Source organism: Pelodiscus sinensis, chromosome 5 (genome assembly GCF_052426305.1).
Source record: "Pelodiscus sinensis isolate ZL-2025 chromosome 5, ASM5242630v1, whole genome shotgun sequence".
Lineage (NCBI taxonomy): Eukaryota > Metazoa > Chordata > Testudines > Trionychidae > Pelodiscus > Pelodiscus sinensis.
Window position 1 is genome coordinate 96,568,851 of NC_143056.1, and position 15,545 is coordinate 96,584,395.

The window sequence follows — 15,545 nt, forward strand, 5'->3', positions numbered from 1 at the left end:
TTAATTATATCCAATGTTAAAGAGGTGTAAACTGAGGTACAGACTGGTTAAATGATTTGCTCAGTGCCATCAAACTAATTGGAACTAAACTCATGTAATCTGACTATCCCATGTTCCCATCACTTGACTAATTTGAAAATACTTTAGAAGGAGTCTACACATTACTTTGCAGTACCTGCTTTAATACAACAGTTTTTAAGCTTGGACATACAGTCAATATGGTTATGGATTAATCCTGTATTAGGAGAAAAACAGATTGGATGACTTAAGTCCCCATCCTATACTCCTAACTGCTGGAATGGGACTTTACACACCATTCTTCCTTAATCCTCTAGAACTGAAGGGACTTTCTTGCTATGGACCAGATAATGATTTCATGTACACTGGTATAAAGCAAGTGTGATCAGACAAAACCAATCTAGATCTGCTGAAGATGGATTTACAGTAGATTGACAGTAATGTGAATGAAATCAGAATCTGGCCAGATACTACCAGCCTTACTGATTGACACTAACGTTAAAAATGTGAATACCCAGACTGGAGTGCTCTCCCCTGATATTTAATATATAAATTGATGTCACAACCTATATCAGGAAAGTTTCATCTCATGAATTATTCTCCTTCATTAATTTCAAACATTTCATCATAGGCAATACCACTCAGTGAAGGATGGCTTATCCCCTTTCTTAACTTATAGCACTTTACAGTTTCTATGTCAGTCTTAGGAAATATATGACTTATGCAATATAAATTGACTTCAGAATGATTTTCTATCAATAGTTAGATGGGAAAATGGCAAATGTAGTATTTTAAATCCAGGATCTGAGACATTAAAAGCTATTCAATGTATTTTGGTGCTTTAGAATCCTGTCTGAATATCTCCTGCCATGAGTGTAAAATCCCTTTCTTATCTTCATATATATAAAAATCTAACAATTTAACCTATTCTGCAACAGTCTGAGAGTTCAAAGAAAGGGCATCATGACTCAAAAAATGAGGAGTACAGGATCTTTTGAAAAAGGCTTTTCTTTTTCAAAGAACCGCATCTAGACTATGGTTTCACTTTTGAAATAGCATTTTTCAAAAGAACTCTGTGATGCGATTATGCAAATGAAGTGTGGGAAATTCAAATCCCAGCTTCATTTGCAATTTCGATATGTCTAATTTACAGCCCTCATTCAAAAGAGGGATGTAGTCTAGACATAACCAAAATTATTAGGGGGCTGCAGCACATGATCTATGAGGAGAGACTGAGGGATTTCAGTTTGTTTAGTCTGTAGAAGAGAAGAGTGAGGGGGATTTGATATCAGCCTTCAGCTTCCTGAAGGGAGGTTACAAAGAGGATGGAGAAAGGCTGTTCATAGTAGTGACGGATGGCAGAACAAGGAGCAATGGTCTCAAGTTACAGTAGGGGCGGTCTAGGTCGGATATTAGGAAAAACTATTTCACTGGGAGGGTGGTGAAGCACTGGAATGGGTTACCTAGGGAGGTGGTGGAATCTCCATCCCTAGAGGTTTTTAAGTCTCGGCTTGACAAAGCCCTGGTTGGGTTGATTTAGTTGAAATTGGTCTTGCCTTGGGCAGGGGGCTGGACTTGATGACCTCCTGAGGTCTCTTCCAGCTCTATGATTCTATGATTCAATACTTACATGATTTTTTTTACCTACTACAGTATTAGTATGATTTATACCAAAGGTTAATGTAAATGACAGATTAGCTATTCAATACATGGCCTGTGGGCCACCTGTTTGTTTGTGGCCTGTGGTGTAGTTTTGGTTTATGCGGGGCTCAACACATGGCCCACGGGTGTGAGCCAAAACAAAAAAGTAGTCAACATAATTGTCTTCTGTTGATATGTGATTTAGTAGTTAAATTCTTGGCCTGTAGTTGCTCATTAAAAATGCTGTCATATGGGTGGAAATCTGGTAACTATTGCATTTTATTAATATTGGCAGAACTGACTTCAATGGGGCCTGTGTGTTGTGTAGACTTGCCTTAATCTTTGTATTCAGGCCCATCAGTGAGAAAGAAGCTATTTGCATGTATATGTACAGTTGCGGCCCTCAGCATGTGCTGTGAGTATCACTGTGGCCCCTGGAGCTTCCAAAGTTGAGTAGCCCTGGATTAGCTGGAAAACATGTTCTGTTTTGTTTTGTTTTGTGTATTTGATGGCTCTTGTGTATAGTCAGCTTTAGTTTTTCCTTTTATTTGTGTGGAGAAAAATAGAAAAAATATAGGAAAACCTACCAATTAGCTATAGTGCACACCTGTAACACCCGAAACTATCTTTTAATTCTGTTTTGAATTGGCTATATATTTCAACTGTATGGTGTCCTTTAAGGCCAAAATACTCCTTTCAGATGTATAAAGGGGGCTCTCTGTTCCAGCTACAGGCTGCCATGTGTGTTTCTGCCGGAACCATGCATGAAAGATGTTTAGAGCACCATTTTAGCTACCTGGTTCGGCTCCCACTATTGGCTTGTCCCTAATAATACAAGGAACCAGGACAGGGTTCCACTACAATTTTTTTAATGTCCACATTGAGTCCATGTTATACCCTGTTTGCTGATGAATGTGAATGAGGTGTCATCTGTTATCATATTATCCATCAGCTGTGGTTTTTTGCCCGAGATCATAAGCATGCTATTATTCACTATTCTGTTAGCAAAATTAGTTTGTCTGGGTCACTAAAATGACTTCTTAGGTTGACACTATGACTTGCTGTATTTGTTCTAAAATTTACCTTTTTATTATCATCTGCTTACAACGTGCTGAAAAGTTTAGGTATTGTTGAAGCAAAAGCCTCACTCAGTTTACGCAGCTAAACAGACAGCTTTATTGATCAATAAAGCCAAGTGAGCCAAACGTGGTCCCAGCAGAGCCAGGCCCAGTAAGGCTGGCTAATACAATCAATCCTAGTATCTTTATACCCTTAACCAAACAGTCTGACGTCAGGGCATCCAATTACAGAAATCATCAATTAAACTAGAAAAAACAAAGCCTTATCAACAAGATGGCGGACAGGTACGAGGGAATACCTCTCCTGTCTGAACCAGCCCAATTAACACATTCCAATAGCCCATCCTGTAGGCCTCTTCTCACGGGGTGACAGAAAGTTCACTCTGGTCTACGTGCGAGAGGGAAAAGCTGAAATGGTTTCTGTTATACAAGATGGCTTCTAGCTAAATATGGTTTCTACAGTTTCTAAAGTATTCAGCTACTAAATGATGTGCAAGTAGGCCTGGGGCATTCTACAATCACCTAGGATATGTCTACACTGAACGCTTATTTTGAAATAAACTATTCAGTTATTCCAAAATAGTTTAGTTTGAAATAGCATGTCTACACTGCAGGGAAGCCTCAAAAGTAGCCCGAGGCAGGCTTCCCTAATGTAGATGTGCTATCTCGATTTAGAGCCCTAGGAGGCACTGGGGTCTAAGGCAGAACTTAGAAAGGCCCTGGTGAGGGGTTATTTCAGAACAGCAGCAGTGGAGCATCTACACACGCCTTATTTCAAAATAGCTACAGGCAGTCCCCGGGTTACGTACAAGATAGGGACTGTAGGTTTGTTCTTAAGTTGAATCTGTATGTAAGTCGGAACTGGCGTCCAGATTCAGACACTGCTGAAACTGACTGCCAGTTCTGACTTACATACAGAATCAACTTAAGAACCCCAGGCGTCCCCAAGTCAGCTGCTGCTGAAACTGATCAGCAGCTGATTCCAGGAAGCCCGGGGCAGAGCAACTCTGCCTGGGGCTTCCTGTAGTCAGCGCTGGTCAGTTTCAGCAGAAGCTGACTTGGGGACGCCTGGGGCAGAGCAGCTAGGGTGCTGCTGGGTTGCTCCAGTAGCGCCGCTCCTCGGTGCTATTGGACCAACCCAGCAGCACCCCATCTGCTCTGCCCCAGGCATCCTGATTCAGCCGCTGCTGAAACTGACCAGCAGCGGCTGAATCAGGACCTGGGGCAGAGCAGCTGGGGTGCTGCTGGGTTGGTCCAGTAGTGCCCAGAGCGGGACCAATCGGCAGCGCCCCAGTTGCTCTGCCCCAGAGTCCAAAACAAAAGCCTGGTCTGCTGGGGGGGGGGGCACACTAGCTGCGCCCCCCCCCCCCCCCAGCAGACCAGGGACACGGGGAGCAGAGCCGCAGCAGCAGCGGGGTGCCGCGCCTCTGAGGCTTTGCTCTGGCAAAGCCTCAGAAGCGCGGGAACCCGCCCGGTGCCCCTGGTCTGCTGGAGACGGTCTCCAGCAGACCAGGGGCACCGGAGCAGCTTACGAACGGGGCTTTCTCGCCCCGACCTCCGGGGCGAGAAAGCCCCGTTCGTAAGTGCGGATCCGACGTAAGTCGGATCCGCGTAAGTCAGGGACTGCCTGTATTTCGGAATAGGCGTTATTCCTCCTAAAATGGGGTTTACAGATTTTGGAATAAGCCGCCCGTTATTTCAAAATTATTTTGAAATAAGGGAATGGCTGTGTAGATGCTCACATTGTTATTTCAAAATAATGCTAGTTATTTCAAAATTACCTTGCCCCAAAGTCCCACAAGTGCAGGGAGGCTGGTCCTTCCACGCTTGGTCTGCTGGGAGAAGGGTATGTGAGTATGGTATTATATTAGGTGACTCTATCTGTATGCTTAGATAAGTACAATTGATATACAGGGAACCCACAAGTTGCGACCGCCCGAGTTGCGACCGCCTGAGCTGTGTCCCTCCCCTGCACTTATTATTTTTTAAAGTGTGGAAGGGGCCGAAAACCCCTGACTTACATCCTCGGGCTGCAGTTACGATGGCTCACGGCGCCTTTTGTTAATGAGGGTTCGAGTTACGACACCCCCGACTTGCGACACTTCCCCAGGAACCAATCGTGTTGCAAGTCGGGGGTCACCTGTAACCAAATTTTGTTAATGTTACCCTCAGAGGTGATTGAATCAATCTGTGTAATCAGTGCTGTATATTTTGTTTTGTTTGCCATCTTAATGCCTGTCGTAATAAAAAATTGTTTTAATTAGGTACTATCCTCATCATGAGCATGGCTGCTGTTGTGAGCCCCCAGGTCCACCTCCAGAAATAGTGTTATAGCTTTCAACGTATGTGGCCTGGGATAAGGAGGATGAAAACCTATAATCTTCTCATCAGATTGGCGAGCCTTACCCACATAAATTCTATTATACTTCTCCCCAAGGCTACACCCCTAACCCCACTACCCAGCTGGAATGCCTGAGCGGGGAAAGCCCCCTGCTCTGATTCTGATCCCCAACAGGAGCACGGGGCATGTGAAGCAGGGCAAACCCCTGTGTCCAGACTCCCCCCCGCCATTTTTCCAGGGACCCACCCCTTGACCTTACACCCACCCCTTCCTGTCATTGCCTGCCCACCCAAGTATCCCAGGCTTCCTTCCCTGACACACAAGCATGGGTGGACACCTGCTCTGCCAGGATCACAATGGGTATACATAAAAAAATTGCACGTTGGATAGACACTGATCTTATGGATAGTGTAGTAGCTGTGTCAGTCCCAAGATATTAAAGACACAAGGTGGGTGAGATGATATCTTTTATTGGACTAACTTCTGTTGGTGAAGCAGATAGGTGTTTGAGCCACACAGGCCTGAAGAAGAACTCAGTGTGGCTCAATAGCTAGTCTTTCTCATTGGATCTTCTGGTATAGAAAGTACGATACAGAGATTTTTTTGTGTGTGAAAACTGAATAGTCAAATGTGGCCATTTTCAGGACTGGTCTACATGTAAACTAGGCTGACTTAATCGGAAGTGTTCAAAATGCAATTAAAATAACCTAAGCATTGGAGAATACACTGTTAGGTCACTAGAAATGTCAACCTAGCTACTGCTCAAGGGAATGGATTTACTGCAGCTGTGGGAAACCCTTTCCACCACTGTATAGACGTACCCTCAGTTACACATGCTATATTGCACTGAGGGCAATGGAAGCTCCATGTGTCTATGTGAGGACAGAATTTGGTCCATAGTGCACAGAAATAGGCTAGCGTTGTTTAGCATCTTCCCACTGGTAGGCTTGGGAAGATCAGATTTTTATGGATAAATGTTGCTAAACATTAATTTAACCATACACACAAACTCATGGAAAAATATTGCCATCACTAATAATCTAAATTCACAGATACACAATGTAAGAATAATGCTAGTAGAAAACTTATTAGTTTGATTTAAAGATGTTTACTGTGTATATTTTGATGGGGTGTTGACTATTTGTATTTTAACAGTTTGATCATTCAGATTATGAGAACAAAACTGCAATATAGTTCTGGCTAGAAAAAAAAGGAAGTGTTTCAAACAAAATACAATTCTCAAAATTAAGGACATAAGAATTTCTATACTAGGTCAGACCCAGTGGGCTATCTAGTCCTGAAGGGATGCTAGCCACGATCATAAAACTATTGATGGATAGATTCGAATACCAAATAGGACCTTTGGGATCATGTAATCTGACCTCTGATATAACACAGACCATAGAACTTCCCCAAAATAATTCCTAGAGCAGATCTTTAAGAATAAAACATCCAGTCTTGATTTAAAAGTGTACAGTGATAGAAAATCCACCATGACCCTTAGTCAGTTGTTCCAGTGGAGATTACTCTGTTAAAAATTTGTCTGAATTTGTCTAGCTTCAACTTCAAGCCATCGGATTGTGTCACACCTTTTTTCTGCTAGCCTGAAGAGCCATTCCTAAATGTTTGTTTCCCATGTAGATACTTATGTAGGCCATAATTAAGTTTCACTTTAACCTAGCAATTACAGGCCCCAGGGCAGAACAGTCAATGGCTCCCCTAGAACTAGATGGCTGACGTTTATGACACTCCTTTTTATCCTATTGAAAACACATTAGAAAACCCACTATACAAAACTTTTTTTCCTGTTACAGCACCAGTATTAAACAAATTGTAAGTCTAAATGGAAGATGTACAATTTGTTATTTTGAATTATATATTTAAATTAAATAAATACATTATGGAATGAAATTAATTAACCTATAAAACATTTAGGTTATGCCTAGACTACAGAGTTTTTTTGAAAAACGTGGCCTTTTTTCAAAAAAACTTCACCTGCATCTAGACTGCCGTCGCATTCTTTCGAAATTAAATTGAAAGAACGCGGTGGTTTTTTCTACAGTGGTAAACCTCATTTTCCGAGGAAGAACGCCTTTTTTTAAAGAACGCCTTCAAAAAAAGGTGTTCTTGACCGCAAACAGGGCTTTTTCAAAAGAAAGCATCCAGATTGTCTGGGTGCTCTCTTTCGAAAAAGTGGATCACTTTTTCAAAAAAGTTGTGGCTGTCTAGACAATCTTTTTTGAAAGAGTCTTTTGAAAAAGCTTCTTTCGAAAGAAGCGTGTAATCTAGACATAACCTTAAAGAAGCACAAAGTAAAAAACAAAACCCTAAAGTATCAGTAGATTAATTAAACATGTAATTGTGATTCATGAGTAATCTAAAGACAAGAGAAAAACTGATAAAGATGTAACTGAATATGACCAACAACGTTAGAATATAGTTGGTGCTGTGGGAAATCAACACACAGAGTAATGAGAAGATGACAGGCATGGTGCACCACATCCAGGCCTGTATGCAGGAATTTTGGAGTGGAGGTGTTGCTTTTTTTGTAAATGTGGACTGCAATTATTTTAAATATAAAATTTTTAAAATATACATTTCCTGCTGCTCTGGAATATAAGGGACCATTTTTTTCAAAAAATAAATACTAATTTAAAATACAAGTTGACCCTCCTGAATCCAGGACTCTCTGGTCTGGCAACAGCTGTGGTCTGGCCGGGACCACAATATTCCTGCTAATGTATTCACGAGTGATGTTTGTTTTCTTATGCAGTCTTACACTGTGCATTCATTTTTAATCCGCGTTTGTGATTCACATTTGTCCTTATCAAATTTCATTCTATTTACTTCAAATCATTTCTCCAGTTTGTCAAGACCATTTTGAATTTTAATCCTATCCTCCAAAGCATATGCAACCTCTCCTAGCTTGGGATCATCCACAAACTTTATCTGCTTATAATATTTTCATTTTAAAAAAATCATATGAAATGGCTTGATAATAAACATTGGACAAAGTGCATAGTATCTTAATGTACTTATCATGTTTACAGTTTGGAAAGACAATCACTAAAATCAGGGACATTGGAGAAGCCTAGAGGAACAGTTACCACATTCTTATCTTTGAGTAACAAAAGTAGCTTATTTTATCTAATCATCTCATTCGTGTGCAGGAATTTGGGTAGAACTTGTCAAAGGATGTCTGGATTCTGCTAGTAAGTCACCGCCAAGGGCCATCTTTCATAAGCATAAGCTGGACCACACTTACAGAGTCCTTGTTTGCATACTGATTCTTAGTTTATATATTTACATTCCAGCTTTAGCAACAGTGTATTCTACTCAGCTATGGAACAGGTTCACACCAGACAGATCTGACATGGTTTGGGTTGCAAGCCTGAATTATAGCTGCCTTATGGCCCAGAGACCAGCTGGTAATGTTCTACATGGCAGTAAGTAACTCCTTTATCTCTGTATAGAGCAAAGTGAGACTGGAAATGTTATTGGGATTATTTCAAGGTAGTGATGATGAGGCCAAACTTCAGAATTCAGATCCATGTTCCAAACCCTCTTCTCCTCAGTATTCAGAGCCTTGTATCTGAGGTTAAGCTTTAAATTAAGATTTAAATCAAAGAAGTCAAGTAATCAGAGCTGGTTCCTGATGCATTTTTATATAGGATTTGATCCTCCTTTCATTCCTACCAGTATAAATGCAAATTAACGAAACATTGGTTATACCATCAGGTACCTTTCCTCGTGTTTCTGCCGCAACCTACTGTCAAGGGGCATCCCTGTTTGATCAATCCACCCACTACAGCTGGTCAGAAGATGGGAAGGAAATGGTTTCATGAAAAACACAATGGATTTTTTCTCTTGTATTGGACACAAATTTCAAATGATAAAGCTGGCCTGAAACATTTTCTGGGGGGGCGCTGAGACCTTTTCCAATTCTGACAGTATGGGGGCACAGTGTCACAACCACCACCTTGGCTATGCTTTTGCAAGTGGAGGCCAAAGCCTCTAACTCAGCAAGATAGAGTGGAGTGGGGGGCTTCGGTCCATCCAGAGGCAGCCTCAAGGGAATCTCTGTGACCCAGACTGTCACAGTGGCCAACAAGAAGATTGACATGGGAACCCTCAATGCTGAAAAGGGCTTGTGTTGTGGAGAGGAAGCCAGAGATGTCTGCCAGAAAAGGGCCAGGACTTAAAGTGGGCCAGTGTCTAATCTGAGTTACAACAAAGTAGATCAGACTCTCGTCTTCCTTAATGATATGGAAAAAATTAATTCAAATGATTGTGCAAATGTTTTTGGCATACAGTCTCAACCTGGAGAAACACTTGGTTAAAATAGTAACCTTCCTTGAGGTTCTGACCAGTCACTGTGACTAGCATAGAGCAATATGAGTAAGGATGGCACAGAGAGGAGTCACTTGGAGGGGGCAGTCACGTGGCTGGTGCAATCTGACCCTGCTCCCTGGCAGGAGTACCAGGAGGGTGCAGCTGGGCAAGCCCTATGCCTTAACCCCAGCTGTCAGGAGTGCCTGGCGGGTAGAGCAGGGCCAGTCTCAATCCCAGATCCCAGCTGGAGAACCAGCAAGACAGACAGAGCAGGGCAAGTACTGGGGCAGGAGCAGAGCTGGAACTGGGGGGAGGGTGGGCCTGTGACAACACCCCTGTTGTGTATTAATATAGATCAAAATGATTGTTCAATATATACATATAGTTGATGTCTAACCTTCATGAAGATTAACAGGATGTTACTTGCATTGTTTTCACTTATCTGTATGCTGTTATAACATAGCAGCAAACATGTATATTGTGTATACTCCTATAACTAAATAACCCATCAAGCAAGAAAGAAGCCTTGTGGCATGCAAATGAAGAACTTCAGGGGGAAAAAGTGCTAATTTCAAAGTAAGTTGCCACTGTGTATGATGACTCAAAATGCATTCCTTACTCTCCTTCATCAAAGGAAAAGCCCATCTGGGTGGTGACACTGACAGCTTATTTTCTGTGAAAAGAAGCTACAAATATGGATTCAAAGAAACATTCTGCATCTCTGAACTGGTTGAACTCTTACAGGGAAGGGCAGCAAGTGCAAAACAGAAATCCCTATAGAGAATCTGAATATCCTGAAAAGACATGTGGGCACGTCTACACAGCAGGGCAAAAGGCGAATTAAGCTAGGGAATTTGAGCTACGGCAATTGAGTAGCTTAAGTTAAAACAGCTTATTTCGGCTTTCGGAGGATTACTGGGGTCAGAGTAAGAAGACTTCCAGCTCGCCAATATTTCAGAATAATGGATTGCAGTGTAGACATGCTCTTTGTTATTTCGGAATAACATCAGTTATTCCAAAATAACGCTGCCATATAGCTGTACCCCGTGGGAACTAGTAGCTCATTCTATCACTGCCACCATTTGGAATTACAAACTGTGATCCACCTGTGGATATATATATATATATATATATATATATATATTACCTGCTTTAATCTCTCTAATTCATTTCCTTTTTTTAGCTAATAAAACATACTAGATTACTATTGATTTGGCTATCAATGTTGTCTTTCGTGTAAGATCTTGAGTACTAACTGCTAAGTGACTGGTCACTTGGGACTGGGAGCAACCAGATGTGATATGATTTTTGGTGTGACCATTTTATGTTATCACAAAATCCAGTTTGTCTGGGTAGCAAGATAAACAGGGGAGTATAAGGAAACTGTCTGTGACTCCATGTTAAGACTGGTATAATCAAGGAGCTCAAATTTGTCACTGGGTTTGTGCAACTTAATTATAGAACACATCACCAGTTTGCAACGTCTACCTTATTTTTAGAAAGCCTGCCCTAAGGTTAACGTGACGGGGCGTTCATGCCTCATGGCCAGGCGGCACTTAACACCCGCACTGTGGAGAGGGGAGGGGCAGCATTCTGGAGAGAGAAGGCCCTGATCCTGCATCGCTGTGGTGCGTGCACCCGTGCTGCTAGCCACACAGGCGTTGGAGAGCCGACGCAGGTTGAAGGGAGTGGATCCGCCTGGCAGGGACGCTTATATGGCACTGGCCAGCATCTTAGGGAGGGGACCAGGTGGAGAGGCTGTGCCAGGCAGAGCAGGGCCAGCTGGATGGTTTGGCCTAACCCTGGAGCACCAAGGGGGGTCCAAGGGACAGTGGCAGCTGTTCATGGGCTTTGTGCCAGCCACAAGACACCTGGGAGAGACACCGGGGACCGAAGGCTTCATCATCGACGAGTAGACAGGACAGTGAGGACTTTGTGGGTGGTAGGAAGCAGCCTAAGGCAAGGGTAATCTGGACTCCATTCAAACGACCCCGCGGGTTGGTGAGTTGCGAGCGGCAGCCCTACCAACTGAGCAGAGAATTGGCTCCCCTGCTCTTAGGGCCTTGGGCCAGGATCCAGAGTGAGGAAGGGCCTGGGTCCCCCTACCGTCCAATGCTGGTCCACGTGGGTGAGTTACGCTCATTCCAGGAACAAAATCCTGAGTAATTGTTCACTGGAGAGGGCCTCCCAATGCAAACCAGAGACTTGGTAGGATGGACTTGAGTTTAGGGAGAGCAGGGACAGCGGCCCCCGATCAGGTGGGCCTCATTACCAGGGGTGGTTCAAAGGGGACAATGGGTCCCAGATACGTATGTTATATTCTTTTTGGTTATAAATGTACTAAGTGGGTGTTAACCCGAGCAAAGACTCATACGTGGAGTGTTTATTGGTGATTAGTAGAAAGGGATGTCACCGACTGTCCATCGATGATGTGACAGTTAAACGTAAAAAGCAACAAATGCCCTAAGATTGGCATTCAGTCATGAGCTATTCCAGACAGGGTGACCCCTGTGAACTTAAGTGTGTCTCTTCATACTGAAGTATTTTTATAATTTGTATTTGGTAATTATTTAGGCAAAATGCCCACTGAAATCAATGGGAACAAAATAAAGTCAAAAGCTGCACACAGCATTAACAATTGGCCAGGTTATTTTATTTTTTGCATTATTGTTAATCATGTTGTCTCAGCTAGTCACAAGTAAGAATTGCAGTATTTTGCTTTGAGTCTCATATGTGATTTGTTCCCACTCATAGGCCTGAGAACCCCATACTGGCCTATCTTCATTTGACATGGCACAGATAAGAATACAGTAGTAACCATAGTGAGAAATAAACTCTTTTCAAATTAGTTTCATTCAAGAGTTTAAACTAAAACATTCGTACTATAAGCTTCCTGATTAAAAATGCATGGTTAGTCCATTTTTGTTGTTTCTTTTTAATACAATCTACCACCACAAACATGAAGATGGAATTTAAAATGTCACTGGAAGACTCATACTCTAGACTAGGGCTACTCACCAGGTGGCCCGCAGGTGGGATCCTTTGAACATGGCCTTCACTGGGAACATGTTCCACAACTGTGAGTCAATATAATGGTCTTCAGTTGATATGCATTTTAGTAGTTAAAATTCCTGGACTGTCATTGCTCATTAAAAGTGCTGTCATTTGCGTGGAAATTGGGTAAATATTGCATTTTATTAATATCAGCAGAACTGACTTCAATGGGACCTGCATGTTGTGTAGTCTTGCCTTAATCTTTGTATTCATGCCCATCAGTGTGAAAGAAGCTATTTGCATATATATTTGTATGTATATTTGCATGTATATGCAACTAAACTTAAGTTGAGACTCTTGGCATGTGCTGTGAGTATCATTGTGGTCCCTGAGGCTTCCAAAGTTGAGTAGCCCTGCTTTAGAGCAATCCCAGTGAATACCATTTGACTGTAATTTAAACCGTTTGGTGGTGTCAGCACCTTAGCTGTTTACCTTGTTGCATCTTCCAAAAACAAAAGCTGAGCTTGACCCTAAATCTATCTTGAACAACCACTGTTGACAGACTACTCCAATTGAAATCTACAGTCTCCAATAAAACAGCAACAATTACGTAAAAGATTTGAATGGTCTCCACTACATCTTTGTATCCACATAGGACAAAGTTGTGGCATAACAATGTTGTAAGGTTTATTTCATGACCATGTATAAATGAACACATTGCTTTGGTTCCCTAAAGTATTTCATAATACTTTATAGTGTGCCATGAACCAATCATCCCACAATCAGAATGATTGAATGAAAAAAGGAAAACTTGGCAAATAGAACTTTTCAAAATTGTAAATATGAAAAAAGTGTAACTGGAATGACTTCACTGCACAGTAAGTCAAAAATGTACCAGTGGAATAGTTTTTCACTGTAAAAAAAATCTCATTGGGAACTAGAATGAATCAATGTTGCCAAAATTTCATTAGGGGAGAAGGATCAAGGAATTTGAAGTGCAAGTGGTGTTCTCATCCATCCTTCAGGTTGAAGGAAAAGGTCTGGGTAGGGATCGTCGAATTGAGGAAGTAAAGGCGTGGTTGTACAGGTGGTGTTGGAGAGAGGACTTTGGTTTATTCGACCATGGGACTCTGTTCCAGGCACAAGGATTGTTAGGAAGAGATGGTATCCACCTAACCAAGGCTATGTCTACACTGGTGGCTTCTTACGCAAGAACATCTTCCGCAAGGGTTCTTGTGCAAGAACTCTTGCGCAAGAACACATCCAGACTGCTATATGCAAGATATGCTTTTGCTCAAGAGTATCCATGGCAGTGTGGACACTCTCTTGTGCAAGAAACCTCTGATAGCCATTTTAGCCATTGGGCTTTCTTGTGCAAGAAACCCCTGCCACGCATCCACACTGCACTCTTGTGGATGAGAGCTTACACCTGTTAGAAAAGAGCGTAGCTCTTGCACAAGAAGCCCTCTCTTACCACGCTTTACTGTAAATCTTCTTCTGCAAGAGTGGGTGGGCAGTGTTGATGCTCTGCAGAAGAACAGCCATTGTTGCACAATAACCCGTCAGTGTAGACATAGCCCAAGAGAGGAAAGAGCATCTTCACGGGCAGGTTTGCAAACCTAGTGAGGAGGGCTTTAAACTAGGTTAATTGGGGGATGTTCACCAAAGCCCTGACGTAAGTGAGGAAGTCAGACACCAGGAAGAATCACAAGGAGGAATGAGCAACAAAGGAGGACCCCTGATTCGGATGGAGAAGGTAGGGCAATCAACTAGTTATCTATGGTGTTTGTACACCAATGCGAGAAGCCTGGGAAACAAACAGGAAGAATTAGAACCCGTGGTCCAGTTAAAGGACTATGATTTGATTGGAATAATGGAGACTTGGTGGGATGACTGGCATGACTGGAGCACTGTCATGGAAGGGTATAAACTGTTCAGGAAGAACAGGAGGGGGAGAAAAGGAAGAGGAGTTGCATTGTATGTAAGAGAGCACTATGATTGCCCGGAGCTCCAGTATTTAGAGGGAGAAAAGACTGTTGAGAGTTTATGGGTTAAATTTAGAGTGGAAGCAACAGGGGTGATGTTGTGGTTGGTATCTGCTATAGACTGCCAGATCAGGTGGATGAGGTAGACGAAGCTTTCTTTGGACAACTGAGTGAAGCTTCCAGATCACAGGCCCTTGTTCTCATGGGTGACTTTAATCACCCTGAAATCTGTTGGGAAACCAATACAGCAGTACACAGACAATCCTGGAAGTTTTTGGAGAATATTGGGGATAACTTCTTGGTACAAATGCTGAAGGAACCGACCAGGGGCCATGTGCATCTTGACCTACTGCTCACAAACAGGGAGGAACTAGTAGGGGAAGTAGAGGTGGGTGACAACCTGGGAAGCAGTGATCATGAGATGGTAGATTTCAGGATCCTGACCAAAGGAAGAAAGGAGAGTAGCAAATTACACACACAGTATCGTGTTATTATTTTGTCCCATGGAGATGATCCATTCAGAAACATGCAGGAGTGACCTTATTTGGAATGGAATGTTTTGCTTCCTTTCAAAATGACTTTTTACAGTGTATTCACTGACACACCGTTTGGGGTACACTTTGTATACACTTTGGAGTTCAGATTTGGAACCCAAAACATGTCAGGCTATAGAACAGCTCTAATGAGGAGCTCCCCGCTTGCCTGGATCCAGCCCCCAAGGCTCAGCCCCGCCCCCCCTGCACTGGGGAGCCCCTGCTGGCGCTCCAGCTCCCCTGCTGCCCCACCAGGGGACAGGATCACTCCATGGGCTCTTGCGTGTGCGGAGGCCGCATCAGTGAGGGGTGTTTTATTTTGTTGCCTCTCGCTCGTGTGCAGCCCCCGCCTGCTCTTTCCCTAGGTCAGTGCCCCCCCGTCGGAAAAGGTTCCCGCCCGGGGTCAGAGCACTGGTGGGAGGGCGGCAGCTGACTCGGGGTTCCTGAGTCCCGCGGAGTGGCACGAGACGCCCCCTCGCTCCCCCCCCCCCGCAACTTGCTCTCAGGGCCCATGACGAGCTACACGCGCGAGAGCCGCCGCCGGGCGCTAAGGGAAGCGTCGCGAGCTGCAACCCGCAGGCGCGGCTGCGCCTCGCGGTCACGTGAGCGGCGCCTACCCTCT